The sequence below is a fragment of the Mesocricetus auratus genome, unplaced genomic scaffold (genome assembly GCF_017639785.1).
Source record: "Mesocricetus auratus isolate SY011 unplaced genomic scaffold, BCM_Maur_2.0 Super-Scaffold_100027, whole genome shotgun sequence".
In the NCBI taxonomy this organism is placed as follows: Eukaryota; Metazoa; Chordata; class Mammalia; order Rodentia; family Cricetidae; genus Mesocricetus; species Mesocricetus auratus.
Window position 1 is genome coordinate 14,033,304 of NW_024429208.1, and position 15,233 is coordinate 14,048,536.

The window sequence follows — 15,233 nt, forward strand, 5'->3', positions numbered from 1 at the left end:
TTCCAGTACACACATTTCCACCATCTTCTTTTGCTGTGTAATGGCATTGGCTGTGGAACAGGTGCCCTCCTGAAACACAGAGATGAGTGTGGTCTTGTTGGCCAGTCACCCAAATCCTCAAGTCACCCTGGGTGAGAGCCCTGAATCTACAAGGGTAATTCAGAATGTTTATCAAAGGACACATTATCTAAGACATGGGGAATTAAAGACACATCTACTCTCCAAAGGACACATAGAGGAAGTAGGTGGTGCCATTCTGACCTGGTGAGGTGAGGATGTCCTGTGGCTTTGATTTTGTCCCTTGACAATTAAGGACACAGGGCACTTTCCCTATGTCAGCTGTCTGTGTATGCATCTTCCTTTGAGAGACATCTCTTTAGGTTTAGTGCCTACCTTTTATCAAGCTCCCTTTAACTCTGCTAATGAGTCTATCTTTCTCTGAATATTTAGCCCCATATGAGACAAAGGACTGTAAATATTTTCTGCTGTTCTTTCTGTTGGGATCTCTCTGCTCTACCAATTATGTCTCTTGTTAAACAGAAGTGTTTTAGTGAGAGCGTGAACATGTTATGAGAAACAATACTGAAGTTTCCAAAGTAACAAAGAAAACATTCTCTGCTCTGTGATGTAGTCTTCCAGTGTAAAGGTAAATGCTGTGAGTTTACCCAAAGAAATTAAATCAGTATTTCAAAGATGTCCTAATTTCACATATGTTGCTGTAATAAAATTCCATGGTAACAAGTCATTTAGGGGACAGCAAGTGCCCTTTAGCTCATACTTCCAGGTTACAAGTCCATCTCTGTGAGGTCACAGCAGCAGAATCTTAAGACAACTGGTTATGTTACATCCATGGTCCTGAATGGAGAAAAATGAATGCATGCACATGTGTGTGCTTTTTTGCTGCTCTGTTTCTCTTATTACACAACTCAGAGCCCCTGAACAGTGCTGCCTACAGTGGGCTAGGTCTTCCTACACCAATTAATTTAACTCAAGGTCACTAAAACATGCTTACAGGCAAACCCAATGTAGGCAATCATTCATTGAAAGGCTCTTCCTAAGTGACTCTAGGTTATGTCAAGTTGACTCTTAAAGCTAACCATCATAAGAGATACAGCTGCATGCCCATGTTTATTGTTAAGTTAGTCACAATAACCAAAATATGAGAGGAAATGAATTCAGTCATCAAACGAATTCCTAAAGAAAGTGTGCTACATATACACAATGAAACACTGGTCAGCCATGAAAAGGCAAAATCCTGTCATTTGGGATAACATCTCTGAAACTAAAGGACATTTAGCAAACTGAATCAAGCATAGAAAACCAACCTCTGCCACCTAGTATGTTGCTATAGACAAGTATTTAACTCTTGTGTCTGATGCCCTCATCTATGAAGCAAGATTCATCAAAGTGCCTACTTCTAATCACTTTGCAAATAAGACACAGGGGGAGTGGGGGTTAAAAAAACATGCAGAGTGGTAAGAGAAGATGAACAATAATTGCCTGTCACTGAAATCATGGTACTGGGTGTGGTAAGGTAGACACCAATGTCCCAACCTGCAAATGTCATGCTACTATATGATAGAGTAAAGAGTAACTACAAGGGTTCTAAAATGCAATAATTTTTTTAAAATTTTATATTTTAACCATTGGCTTTCATGATTAATAATTACTAAACATCTCCATTAATAATTACTACCAGGTACTGGAGAGATGGCTCATTGGTTAAGAGCCTGTGATGGTCTTGCAGAGGACCCAAGCTGGGTTCCCAGCACCCACACTGAATGGCTTGCAACCTCCTGTAACACCAGTTCCAGAGGATCCAATCCATTTTTGGCCTCTGAGAAAACCTTTACTCATGTGCACCACCACCACCCCACCACCCCCACACATACACAATTTAAAATAAATATTTTTAAAGTTACTACTAATAGTGGTTCCCAGTGTGTTAGGAATATATTAGCACCTTGTTAAGAAACACTATGAAAAAATGTACATAAGGTTACATGTCTCTTTGGTGGACTGGGTCCCTTCGTTTTTGCATATCACTCAGTAGACACTACTGTCTTGTTGCACCCTAGTTATTCCTCTTCATGGTCCACCAGATGAGACTATTTCGTTTCTGTTCCATACATGGTCTCCATATACTACCTGTAGTCTTGATTCCTTCAAAACTGTATTCAGAGTCAGTATTACGTTGATCCATCTACATCCACAGGCACCGTGCATTCAGCAGCATCTTCCCTTCAAAGTAATATAGATACAGCTCAGTGCAAAAGATTTGACCATCAAGCACAAAGTTATTAATTCCATCCCCCAGAAAAAATAACAACAACATTAATACTGGGAATATACCTTCCATCAAGAAAGAATCAACACACTAGAGAAAGCATAGAGCCACTGCAATAACTCATACAGAGTGCACCCACTGGCAGGGTGAAGAGCCACAACCATGGAAGATTCAACCCAACCCATAGTTAGGGTGAAGTCCACCCTCCAGGACTCCCCAGAGCTCATACAACACAATGAGATATAGGTTAGCTAGCAGTCTGCTAACAGGAATGTATCCAACCCAATCATGGAACAATTCGTGGAGCAAGAAGACCTATCTTCAGCAGCCAATTTTCCTGCCCGGAGATCACACTTTCATCTTGAGGATTAGTCAGCAAAAAGCGTTGACCCTCAGCTCTCTAACACAGGAATGTGCAAAGTACCCACGCTTTCCTGGCAGGTCTTCTAAGGTGTTGAGGAAACACACTTAAGACATCAAGTTTCACTCTGGAAGCCATGGATGTTTCATTAACACCCTGGTCACTGCCAGGACACCCTGGAAGTACTAAAGTGCTAACCTGCCTTGACACATTTGCACAGTAGTACAGCAGAGAGAAGGGAGACCAACCAGCATGAGGACAAAAACAGATCATTTTTCTCAGGCTGGAAACCATAGTCTGTAAAGGAAATAAAATAATAAAGCACAAAACAAAACAATTTCTCTGAAGAATCGACTATTTACTCCTAGTAACAGAAAATCACAGTTAGCCTATTCTGGAAACACATTTGTGAGCAAGAATAGGTTTTCTACATACAAAGACCTTCATTATTCCTCTTCAAAGACTTTAGGCAGCCTGATGTTCACAGAATAGCAGGGGGGAAGCTACATAAAAATTTCAGCATCAATGAAAATAAAAATGAATAGTTCTGGTCTCTTTCAAAATCTTAGTGATAATTATCATTATCTGAAAAGTCAATATTACAATATCAGCAGATTCTCCAAGTTAATTTAAATGATTTTTAAAGCTAGCTTTTGAATCTAATAATAAGCCAAATAGTATATTTGTGGTTCTTCAATAAACAGTGTTTAGAGATGGATGTAAAGATATTAGGTGAATATCCAGCTACCAGAGGAAACAGAGAGACATTCTGGGGCAGGAGCTGCTAGAACTGTGAGGGTCAGAGCCCAGACCCTGGCAGCCAAAACAGTATAGAGTCAGCTACCTGACCTCAATTAGCCAATTAAAGAAACAGGTAACAGTGAAAAGCACAGAAAGGAGGTACATTCTTCATGGCCACATTTGAAAGAGGAAAAGAAAGGGTCCAGTGATTCACACACACACCAGCCCCAAGCTCATCCTTGAGTCTTGACATAAGGTTATCTTTAAATAAGGGCAAGAGATGTACATAGCTAAGCAGGTATGGTCTTGCCCATCATTGACCCACCATTGTGTTGTAACTGAGAAAAGCAGCACTTGAGAGAAAGACACCATGCTACAGAGCTTGGGATGGAGGGTTGTTTTTTTTTTAATTGGGGAAAAGTGAATGGGAAAGAGAGGAGGGGAGAGGGGAGACAAGCCTCTGGGACAGGAGCAGCAGAAGAGAAAGGAGAGGTGGGGTGAGAAGGAGAGACAGAGAGACAGGCAGAGAGGCAGAGAAGCAGAAAGAGAGGGGGAGAGGGAGAGAAAGATGGGAGGTGGGCAGGGTCTTTAAAAAAGGGGACCTAGTGAACGTTCACAGGTGGCTGCAGCTAAGGACGTATCCTGTCAGAACCCCAAGAACAGGCCAGTACAGATGCTTGGATACTAACACATTGTCTCAGCGAGATCAGTCCTGCGATGTCCTCTGAAATATTATCACAACAGTATGAACTCTTTTTTTCTGAGAGACAAACTAGATTTAGTTGACCATAGGCTCTTGGTATGAAATTCCTGGGGAAATTCTAAATTCTTGGGATCTACTGCTATGTGTTCATTGTTAGTATTCAGGCATCCTCTGTGTGTTCATTGTTAGTATTCAGGCAGCTGTACATCCCTGACCTTGGGGTCCTGATAGGATATGTCCTCAGCTGCAGCCACTAAGAGTACCTCCTGTGCACAGTCACTATGTTCCCCTTATAAAAGGTGGGCCTTACCCACCTACTGTCTCTCTTCCTCTCCCTTACTCCAAAACTCTCCACAGGAACTGCATGATTCTCAATCTCTATCTATCTATCTATCTATCTATCTATCTCCTGACATTTTTTAAACAACAGCATTCATGAACACACTGTCCTGTCATACTCAAAAGATACTGTTTGCAGGGGGTGGCACAGGAGACTCCCCCCCCAGTTATTGGGAGTTGATGACAGCAAGGGAGGGAAATAAGATTTTCTTTAGAGGTTTGGTCCCTGGGAGTTTAACCATTCTCCAGGCCTCACATGTATATGGGCAGCACCCATTAGACTCGACTAGTTCAAAAAAAATAGGGACATGAAATTCAGAGGGGCAAGAGATGAAGGACCAGGGAGAAACTGGAGGAGAAATGATGAATGGATATAATGGAAATACATCGGATGAATCTATAGCAGATAAAATATCCAACCAAAATAATAGCGATTTCTCTGAATCACTATTTTTGTATATAGTAGGTTCTGATATTGAGGAGCTGAAACGTACAGAACTGATGTTTGGTGGATTCTGTCCCCACCCCTATCTTTATTGTTAGACCAGCATCCTTGAAAAGACTGAAAGTGAGGTGCGTTCTTCTGAAAATCAAAAACCTCCCGCTGTAATCTGAGCTGGTGGAGAGGCCAGTCCCACAAAGAAGAAATCTTACCTAGCTTGATTCATGCTCATAACTACCTCTGTTCTCTTCAAGGTTCCTTTCTTACGAAACAAGAGGAAAGAAAAAGAGGTGATTGAGGAGGTTTCTAAGACCACAGCAGAGACTACAGCCTCAAACAAAAGACAACGTTTATCATCATCATCTCCTGCTCCATCCTCATTTTGAAGGAGAAAAAGCATCTTTTCATACCCAGGAGATAAAACCTCCATTACTGCCAGAATAAAGACTTAAATCCTCACTTGGGGTTCACAAAGGGAGAAGGCTAGGCTAGACTAGCAGGTAGACGTTAGGGTCAAACCAGCCCTGATTCACATTCTTCACACCCTTGAAGCCTCTGTTTGATAGCAGACAGGCCATTGTAGCCCTCTAGTTTGTTTTATCATCTATCAAACCAGGGATGCTTTAATCTTACAACCAGATTTCCCCCTGAGAACCGAACATAAAACAGAACATGAGGTGACTGCATGTAGCAGACTTTCAGACCTGGGGACAGTGACGCTGACTGTGCCAGCTGACAGACCACACCTTCTCTTGCCCAAACTTGTGGTCAGCTTCCTGGTTTTCCTGCCATACTTTTCTGAGCTTCAGTGGGACATCTGGACCTGCAGCTCCACCTCTAGCCACCCAGACTTGGCAAAAGGATTTCACCCATCATTTTAAAGCTAAGCCCTGCAAGTCACAAAAATGCTTAATAACATTTATGACTCTTACCATCCTTTTCATTAGAAGCAAACTAGATTCACTAAATCAGACACAGTGGTACATGCCTGTAACCCAAGCACGTGGGAGACAGAAGTAGGAGGAGTCTAGTTTGAGGACAATTTGGGCTACAGGAGACTTTGTCTAAAGAATTAGAAATAAATGTAATGTTTTAAAATTTAAAAACAGGAAAAGAGATGAGAAAGGAGGCCATGGGGAAAATAAAGAGAACAAAGATTTACATGTAAAGTGTTCTGGGAAATGGACCAAAAGGATAGTGCTATTCCCACTGTGAAAAAATACCTGAGGCCCTCCGGCCCCTGCCCTGTGCTTGAGGTGAGTGGGTGCTCTGCTCTGAGCCCCAACTACCGAAATCCCCTGCTTCTGTCTCCCTAGGCATGCTCTGCATCTAGACTGGACCTGCCCTGTCAGAAAGGACCACCCTGACTCTGGTCACACCTCAGTCTTCAGTCCGCTCAGGCACCCTCCCTGAGCTTGAGTCTTTAGTCCCCTACAGTCTCCACTCTGTGCTTGAGAGTGTCTCAGACACACCTGCACTCATTGTGAGACCCATCAGAGTATTAGACCTATTTGAATGCATTGGAAGTGACCCTTAGACCCAAACCCACCAGGAGAGGAAGAGACCCCACGAGCCCCCACTGAAAGAAGGGATGGGAAGAAGGCAATATAAAAACACAGTCAACAACAGAAAAACCAGTATGACACCACCAGAATCTAGACTCTACACCAGCAAGACCTGAATATCCCAACACAGATGAAACAGAAAAGAATGACCTTCAAAACAACCTCATGAAAATGATAGAGGCCTTCAAAGAGGATATGAGAAAATCCCATAAAGAAATGGAAGAAAAAATAAACCCAAAAATTCAAGAAATCAACAAATCTCTTAAGGAAAGCCAAGAAAAAAAAACAATCAAACAGATGAAGAAAACCAAACAGTTCAAGACCTGGAAACTGAAATGGAGACAAAAAAACACACAGACTGAGGTAATGCTGCAAATACAAAAGCTGAATAAACAACCAGGAACTATAGATGCAAGCATAGCAAACAGAATACAGGAGATGGAAGACAGAATCTCAGGCGCTGAAGATAAACTAGAGGAAATAGATTCATAGACAAAAAAAGTCTTAAATCCAACAAATCCTTAACACAAAATATTCAAGAAATATGGGACACCATGAAAAGACCAAACCTAAAAATAATAGGTATAGAACAAGGTGAAGAAGCCCAGCTCAATGGTGCAGAAAACATATTCAACAAAATCATAGAAGAAAACTTTCCCAACCTGAAGAAGGAGATGCCTATGAAAGTACAAGAAGCTTACTGAACACCAAATAGACTGGACCAAAAAAGAAAGTTCCTTCACCACATGATAATCAAAACACCAAACATACAGAATATAGAAAGAATATTAAAAGGAGCAAAGGAAAAAGGCCAAGTAACATATAAAGGCAAACCTACCAGAATTACACCCAACTTCTCCATGGAAACTCTGAAATCCAGAAGGTCCTGGATAGATGTTTTAAAAACACTAAGAGACCACAGATTCCAGCCCAGACTGCTATTCCTAGAAAAATTCTTAATCACTATAGATGGAGAAAACAATATATTCCATAACAAAACCAGATTAACACAATAAGTATCCACAAATCCAGCCCTACAGAAAGTTCTAGAAGGAAAACCCCGACCCAAAGAAGTTAACTATACTCAAAATAACATGGACAATAGATAATCCTACTTTACCAGAAGTCAAAAATAAGGGAAAAACTCACACACAATACCACCACCAAAAACAGATCCAAAGCAAACAAGAATCAACAAATGACGGTCATTAATATCCCTGAATATCAATGGTATTAACTCACCTATAAAAAGACACAGGCTAACAGAATGGATACGAAGACAGAATCCATCCTTCTGCTGCATACAAGAAACACACCTCGATTTCAAAGACAGACGTTACCTCAAGGTTAAGGTTTGGGAAAAGATTTTCCAATCAAATGGACATTAGAAGCAAGCAAGTGTAGCTATCATAATAGACTTCAAACTAAAATTAATCAACAGAAATGAAGAAGGTCATTTCATATTCATCATAGGAAAAATCCATCAGGGTGAAATCTCAATTCTGAACATATATGCCCCAAATACAAAGGCACCCACATTCACAAAAGAAAGATTACTAGAACTCAAATCACACATTAAACCCCACACACTTATAGTGGGAGACTTCAACACCCCACTCTCATCACTGGCAGGTCCACCAGACAGAAACTTAACAAAGAAACAATGGAACTAACAGACATTATTACCCAATTGGGTTTAACAGCTTACTGAACACCAAATAGACTGGACCAAAAAAAAAGTTCCCTCACCACATAATAATCAAAACACCAAACATACAGAATATAGAAAGAATATTAAGAGGAGCAAAGACAAAAAAGAATATACCTTCTACTCAGCACCACATGGAACCTTCTCTAAAATTGACCACATACTTGGCAATAAAGCAAACCTCAACAGATATTTTAAAAATTGGAATAACCCCCTGTATCTTGTTGGACCATCACAACTTAAAATTAGAATACAACTTCAACACAAATTGCAGAAACCCCACAAACTCAGGGAAATTGAACAATGCTCAATTGCATCCCCCCCTGAGTAAAGGAAACAATAAAGAAAGAAATCAAAGACTTTCTAGATTTCAATGAAAATGAAGGCACAACACACTCAAACCTAGGGGGCACTTTGAAAGCAGTACAAAGAGGAAAGTTCATAGCACTAAGTACCCACATGAAGAAACTGGAAAATTGCAACACTAGAGAATTAACAGAACATCTGAAAGCTCTAGAACAAAAACAGCAAACTCACCCAGGAGGATTAGACACTAGGAAATAATCAAATTGAGAGCTGAAATCAATAAAGTAGAAACAAAGAAAACAATACAAATAATCATTGAAACAAAGAGTTGGTTCTTTGAGAAAATCAACAAGATAGACAAACCTTTATCCAACCTAACTGAAAGACTGAGAGAGACCATGCTAATTAACAAAAGGAGAAATGAAAAGAGGGACATAACAAACACTGGGAAAATCCAAAGAATCATCAGGTCATATTTTGAAAACCTGTACTCCACTAAATTGGAAAATTTAAAGGAAATGGATGATTTTATGGATAGATATCACTTACCAAAATTAAATCAAGAACATAGAAACAATTTAAATAGATCTATAATCCCTAAAGATAGAAACAGCCATAAAAAGTCTTCCAACCAAAAAATGTCCAGGGTAGGGCTGGAGAGATGGCCCAGCTGTTAAAGGCTAGGTTCACAACCAAAAAAATGCCCAGGGCCAGATGGCTTCAGTGCAGAATTCTATGAAAAATTCAAGGAATAGCTAATACCAATACTCTTCAAATTGTTCCACACAATTGAAGCAGAAGGATCACTGCCAAACTCTTTTTATGAGGCTACAAATACCTTAGTACCCAAACCACACAAAGACACAACCAAGATAGGGAATTACAGACCAATCTCCCTCATGAACATTGATGTCTACCACAAGATCCAGCAATTCCACTCTTAGGCATATACCCAAAAGATGCATACTCATACAATGAGGACATCTGCTCAAACATGTTCATAGCAGCATTATTTGTAATAGCCAGAACCTGGTAGCAACCTAGATGCCCCTCAACTGAAGAGTGGATAGAGAAAATGGAGTACTAGTCAGAGGGAAAATAAGTGGAATCTTGAAATTTGCAGGCAAATGGATGACTAGAAGAAATCATCCTGAGTGAGGTAACCCAGTCACAAAAAGACAAACATGTTATGTACTCATTCATATATGGATTTTAGACATGGAGCAGGGGATTGCCAGTCTACAATCCCACCACCAGAGAGTCTGGGAAGCAGGGAGGATCCTAAGAGAAATATGCATGGTAACCCGGAAAAGAAGTGATGGGCAAAGGAATCAAGACCCAGCTGGTGAAACCCACAGAGGCAGCTGATATAAACATAGGCCCTGCCCTGGATGATATGACAGACTCTGATAATCCCTCATTGAAGGCCTTACCCTCCTTGGGGAGCAGAGGGGGGATGGAATGGGGTGGGGACTGGGGGGACTGGGGGACCAGGGGAGGAGGGGAGGGAGAGGGAACTGGGAGTAACATGTGTAAAAATTAAAATAAAAATTATTATAAAACAAAAGAAAAATACCTGAGCGAAATAAGCTTAAAGAGAAGGGAAAGTTTGCTTTGGCTCACAGTTTCAGGGTTTCGGTCCCTGGTCATCTGGCTTTGTTGTTTTGAGCCTGTGTTGACACCACCAATCTTCCAGGAACAGGTGGTGGGAGCGACCTGTTTGCCAGAAGGGGCTGGATTCACAACAGCCTCTTCACTTGTTCTTAAATGTCCCATCACCTCCACAGACAGTCACAGGCTGGGGCCACACTTTCTAAACACTATTTTGGGAGACGCCTCACTCAGATCCAAAAGTATAGCACAGGGTCTGGCTCAGCAGTTAAGAGCACTTGCTACTCTTGAAGAGAACCCAGGTTCAGTTCCCAGCACATACATGGAGACTCACGACTCTCTGTAATTTGAGTTCCAGGAGATCAAACACTCTGTCTTCTCACCTCCTGGGCATACTGCACACACATAGTACACATTCACGCATACAGGAGAAATAAATGCTCATAAACCTTAAAAAATAATAAACTTGTATTAAAAAGAAGTGTAGTGTCAAGAAACAGCATGTGCATCACACTGACGGTCCCCTTGGTGGGCACTCAAAGTCTTCCTGGAATACAATGTGACATGACTAGTGGTTTTTCTGTAGTGTAATACAGTGACAACGATGCTTGAAAATCTCGCTTCTCTGCCTCCTTGACATCCCTTAGTAGGATGTTTTCAAGTCACGTGCAGAATCCTCGTCCTCAGATCTGCACTTAAAACTTCACAGGAACAGAAGGAGCTAGATGTACCCCTAGTGCTTCGGCATCCACTCGAGAGACAGCGGAAGTCGGAGACGGTAGCAAAGCCGCACCTGCTTCACCATCGGTGAAGAAACGTGCAGAGTTTCTTCTTCTTCATGAGTTAGATAAAGGTCACATTCTTGATGCATGTGAGCAGCATTGGGAAAAAAATGTTTAAAGAAACCATATCCCTTTAAAAAATCTTGACACTTTCTTGTTAGATGGCATCCCTCTTAGGGGCAAAGTTCAGGATCCATGGCTTATCTAATAGTCAGGCTATGCCAGGAGATTGCACAAGCTCCTTGCACTGAGTGGAAACATATTTCCTACGCTCACCTTCCAACCACTCAAAAGCAGTATCAGTTTCAATTTACAGGCTGCAGAAGCCACACCACAGACATAAGACGGGTGTAGGGAAAATGAGTTTACTCCTATCAGATAATTATAAAGTTTTTATAACTATCAGTGCCTAAGCAACACACAGGAGAATAGACATTTGTGTCTTAATTGGTATCAGATGGCCTTGAGACATAGAGCACCTGCAGTTTTGTAGAACATAGGCAAACATGGGGTTCTCCCACTCTGTTACATCCAGTATTCAGTTTGCAACACAGAACCTGAGTCGTTTATACTCTGTAAAGATTCAGCTACACCCGAAATTTCAAGTAAAATAAAAGTGAGATATTTAACATATTTTTGACACATAAGGCCAATGGTGAAATGTGTGGTGCTGATTAAGTAAAAATTTGTTATCATCATCATTATTATTACGTCGATTTTATAATATGCATCTGGGCATTGTCTCATTATTGTACATAATGCACCTCCCTGGCTGTCTCCAGATAAGGAAGCGCACAAGTCAACAGAAAGAGAAACTAAATGCTGCTTTAACTGAATATGCAATCAGCTGATCTTGGGCCAGGACCCCAGCCCTAACTTCCTGTGACTGGCAGATGAGCACTTGCAGTGTGCACACCCTTTCGAGCTGATTCCCCCATGCACCTTCAAGATGTAAACACGCATATTTCAAGGGGTCCACACCACTCCAAATGTAGCAACAGACAAGAAAACACTCAATATAAAATACATTTACTTACCTATTTACTTTTATCTTGGGGATTATACTTTAGTTACATACACCATTTTTTCCTTTCCCTTTCATCACTCCCCAACCTTTCCCATATACCTCTCCCCACTGTCCTTCAAATTCATGACCTCTTTTTTGACTAGCTGTTGTTGCATTCATATATTTATTTATATACCTACACATTCTAAATATGACCCGTTACCAGATAATGTTACTTGTAGGTATGTTTACAGGGCTGACCATTTGGCTCTGGAAAACCAATTGGTGTTCTCTTCCCTAGGGAAGGCCCTCACACACTCCCTGCTTTACTCGGTTACCTACAGTTCTTTGTATCAGATTGAGGATTCATGGCCTTTTCCCCATTCAGTTGGCATGTTCATTGGTGTCATCCTTTTCCAGACCACATCTGGGCAGTCACAGTGACGGAGCTTATAGGTATAACTTGGTGTCACAAGGAGACACAGACTCGAAGCAAACTCCCTGGTCCTCTGCTCGTATCTTTTTTACCCTTATTCTGCAATGTTCCCTAAACCAGAGGTGCCAGAGTGTTTCTAGATGTATCCAGTGGGACTTGGGCTACCACAACTCTGCATTTTGATTGGTTGTGGGGTTTTGTAGTGGCCTCTGTCTATTGCAAAGAGACTACTTTGATGAGGGGTGAAGACTACAGTTGTCTGTAGGTATCAAGACAAATACTTATATTGTTCTTAGGGATTATGTTGGTTTAGTAAGTTAGCGGTCGTAGATTCTCCTCCAATAATCATGACTTCACTGGCACTAATTAGTTAGAATCACCCTGTTGAACTTGTCTTCAGTCCAATAAGAGAGCAGTTGTTACCTTCAAAGTATGCATGCCACTGATGCACCTGTAAGGTTACCCTGAGTGCTGCTCATTTGTGTGGTTCAAAGGTGTCATAAATGGGTTGGACTGCTGGCTGCCTGCCTCCTTTGGAAAGTTGCATGGCACTTATACAATGAAAGCTAGTTCTCAAGGGAGGGGACACTCAGGTCACTTTCTGCTTAGGGAGGTCTTTGGACCTTGTTTCTGAAGTCCATGGTACCTTCAGCAATGGAGACTTGCCTTCCACCTCTAGCGGTAAGCAAAGGCAATAACAATAGGCAGTATATTTAGGGAGTCTCTTAGACAGCTCTGGTCAACAACTCAAAAGAGGGCCTCCCATGTCAAGTCTTGGGGTTCTTGTTAGATGGTCTTTGGATCTTGGAGGAAACACCAAGCCAGGTTAGAAAAGTTTATTAAAACTGTATGTGTATATTTATAAAGTGAATATATTATGGGGTTTTTTAGGTTAATAGTTATAGTGTGATTCCTTGTGGCTTTTTCAGACATCCTTATTGTTATTTGACCCACCGTCCTCCTCCTCCTAAATTTACCTCCCTCCCCCTTCCATAAGAATCCCACTTTTCCTAGTTCCCCTACCAGATCACTTGTATCCTGCCAGTCCCTTTTACCCTCCTCTACCTTCTATATTAACCTCCCTCTGCCTCTCTAAGAGTCCCTCTCTCACATTTCCCTGATTGGATCACTCATACCCTGCTACTCCCCTTTCTACTGCTCCCCAGCCCCCTATCCTAGCAATGGTCTCTTTTTATTTTCCTGGCTAATAAAGCCCAATTTTAAGGCACGCACTATTACATGCCTCAAAGCCCCACACTGCTTGTGTGGATCTACAAAGGAAGCATGCTGATCGTGCTACAATACGTAATCAAGGTGCTTCTGGTGCAACACTTCTCTTTGCCGGACCCCATAACTCCTACCCTAAATACTACTATGCTTCAATCCTAGTGATGACTAAATCACACTAATCATACATGTGTGCGGTCAGTGAGGCAATTCCTTTAATGATTTTTCAAAGCATCTTGTAGCTCAAGAACGCTGTTTTCAACCAGAACTTACAAATATACTAATAGATGTTACTGGATTGACGGCAGAAGGACATGAAGCCCAGCCCTGTTGACTCCTATTTCACTGCATACAATCTGGGAATCCTCAACACCTTATTCTTAGAGGAAATTCTGAAATTCATGGAGGCCTCTAGGGCATCACTCTATCTAAACCTGAGCCAAAGAGAACAGAATCAAGTCTCAAAACACAGACCAAAGATGTCACATTTCTCCTTGTCTCACCCACCACTGCCCCACTGTCCCTCTTCTAAGAGGAGATTATATGAGAAGCAAAAGTTCATTGAAGATTGCTTGGATATATTTGAAATTGTTTGCTTTGATGATTCCTGTGATACAATGGCTTCACTCATGTCAAGCAGCTTTCTTTCTATGGAAATTTAACTAGGAAAATACATTATACATAGATTAAATGACAAAGGGTTTTCTGAAAGATTAAATATATTTATTCATGCAAATCTGAGAGACAGCAACGTTCTCAAGTTGCTTTGGGGTTTTTAATTGGGTAGTATTTATCAGAACAGCAACAATAATATCACCCAAAGCACACTGACCTGTTAGCTGATCCACTTCCCAAAATGTCTATGCATAATGTCACTCATCTCATTCTGATAGCCATTCTGTGCTTTAGTTGTTGTATTATATTCAGTATAAGGATGAAGAAACTGAGAACCAAAAGGGTTAAGTAACATTTATGGTCAAGCAGGGGGTAGGTGGGAGTGAGGCTGCCTCCTATGAGTACAGGCTGACACACGTTCACACTGCTCATGAGTGTGAAAATGTACGGAGATGTAAGGTAATTACTATTGGCTTACCTCTGGTTCAAATTACTCCCTTTAAGTGAGATGTACATCCAGTATTACATGGCCTGCATGTCTTACTTTGTGCTCTCTTGCTATAATGACCCGAACTTTAACATCTGCACTCTTCCCTTACTTCTGAGCCATTCTGGTGAACTATCAAACCTGAAGTTGCTTTTGTCAATCCCCAGATTGCTAGCCAGATGGAAAAAGCTCTGAAAATCCCACGTGTAGCTGTTGTCTGGAGGAGAGCCCCCACAGGGCAGCTCCGTCCTCAGACTGCAGTCTGCCTGACTCCAGGTTCTGTATCAAACTGGGGTAAACTCCATCCAGTGAAAGCTGGGATTTCACAGTGCAATCATCTGATTTTCCTTTACATGTTTGTTCAAGCGGGAAGTCAACACATGAAATTGTTTTGTTTTGTATTTAGTTTATTTGGGTGGGGTGTGTGTGTATGTGTGTACGTATGTTCATGCCATGACACATATGTGGAATACGTGCAGGAGTCAGTTCTCTCCCTCCATCATGGGGTCCTGGGATGGTCAGGTTTGCCAGCCTCTGGAGTCAACAATATCCCACATTGTTTGAACATGGTAAAACAGATCTGAATTCCTTGCAAGTCAGACAGTTTATCTGTGAGT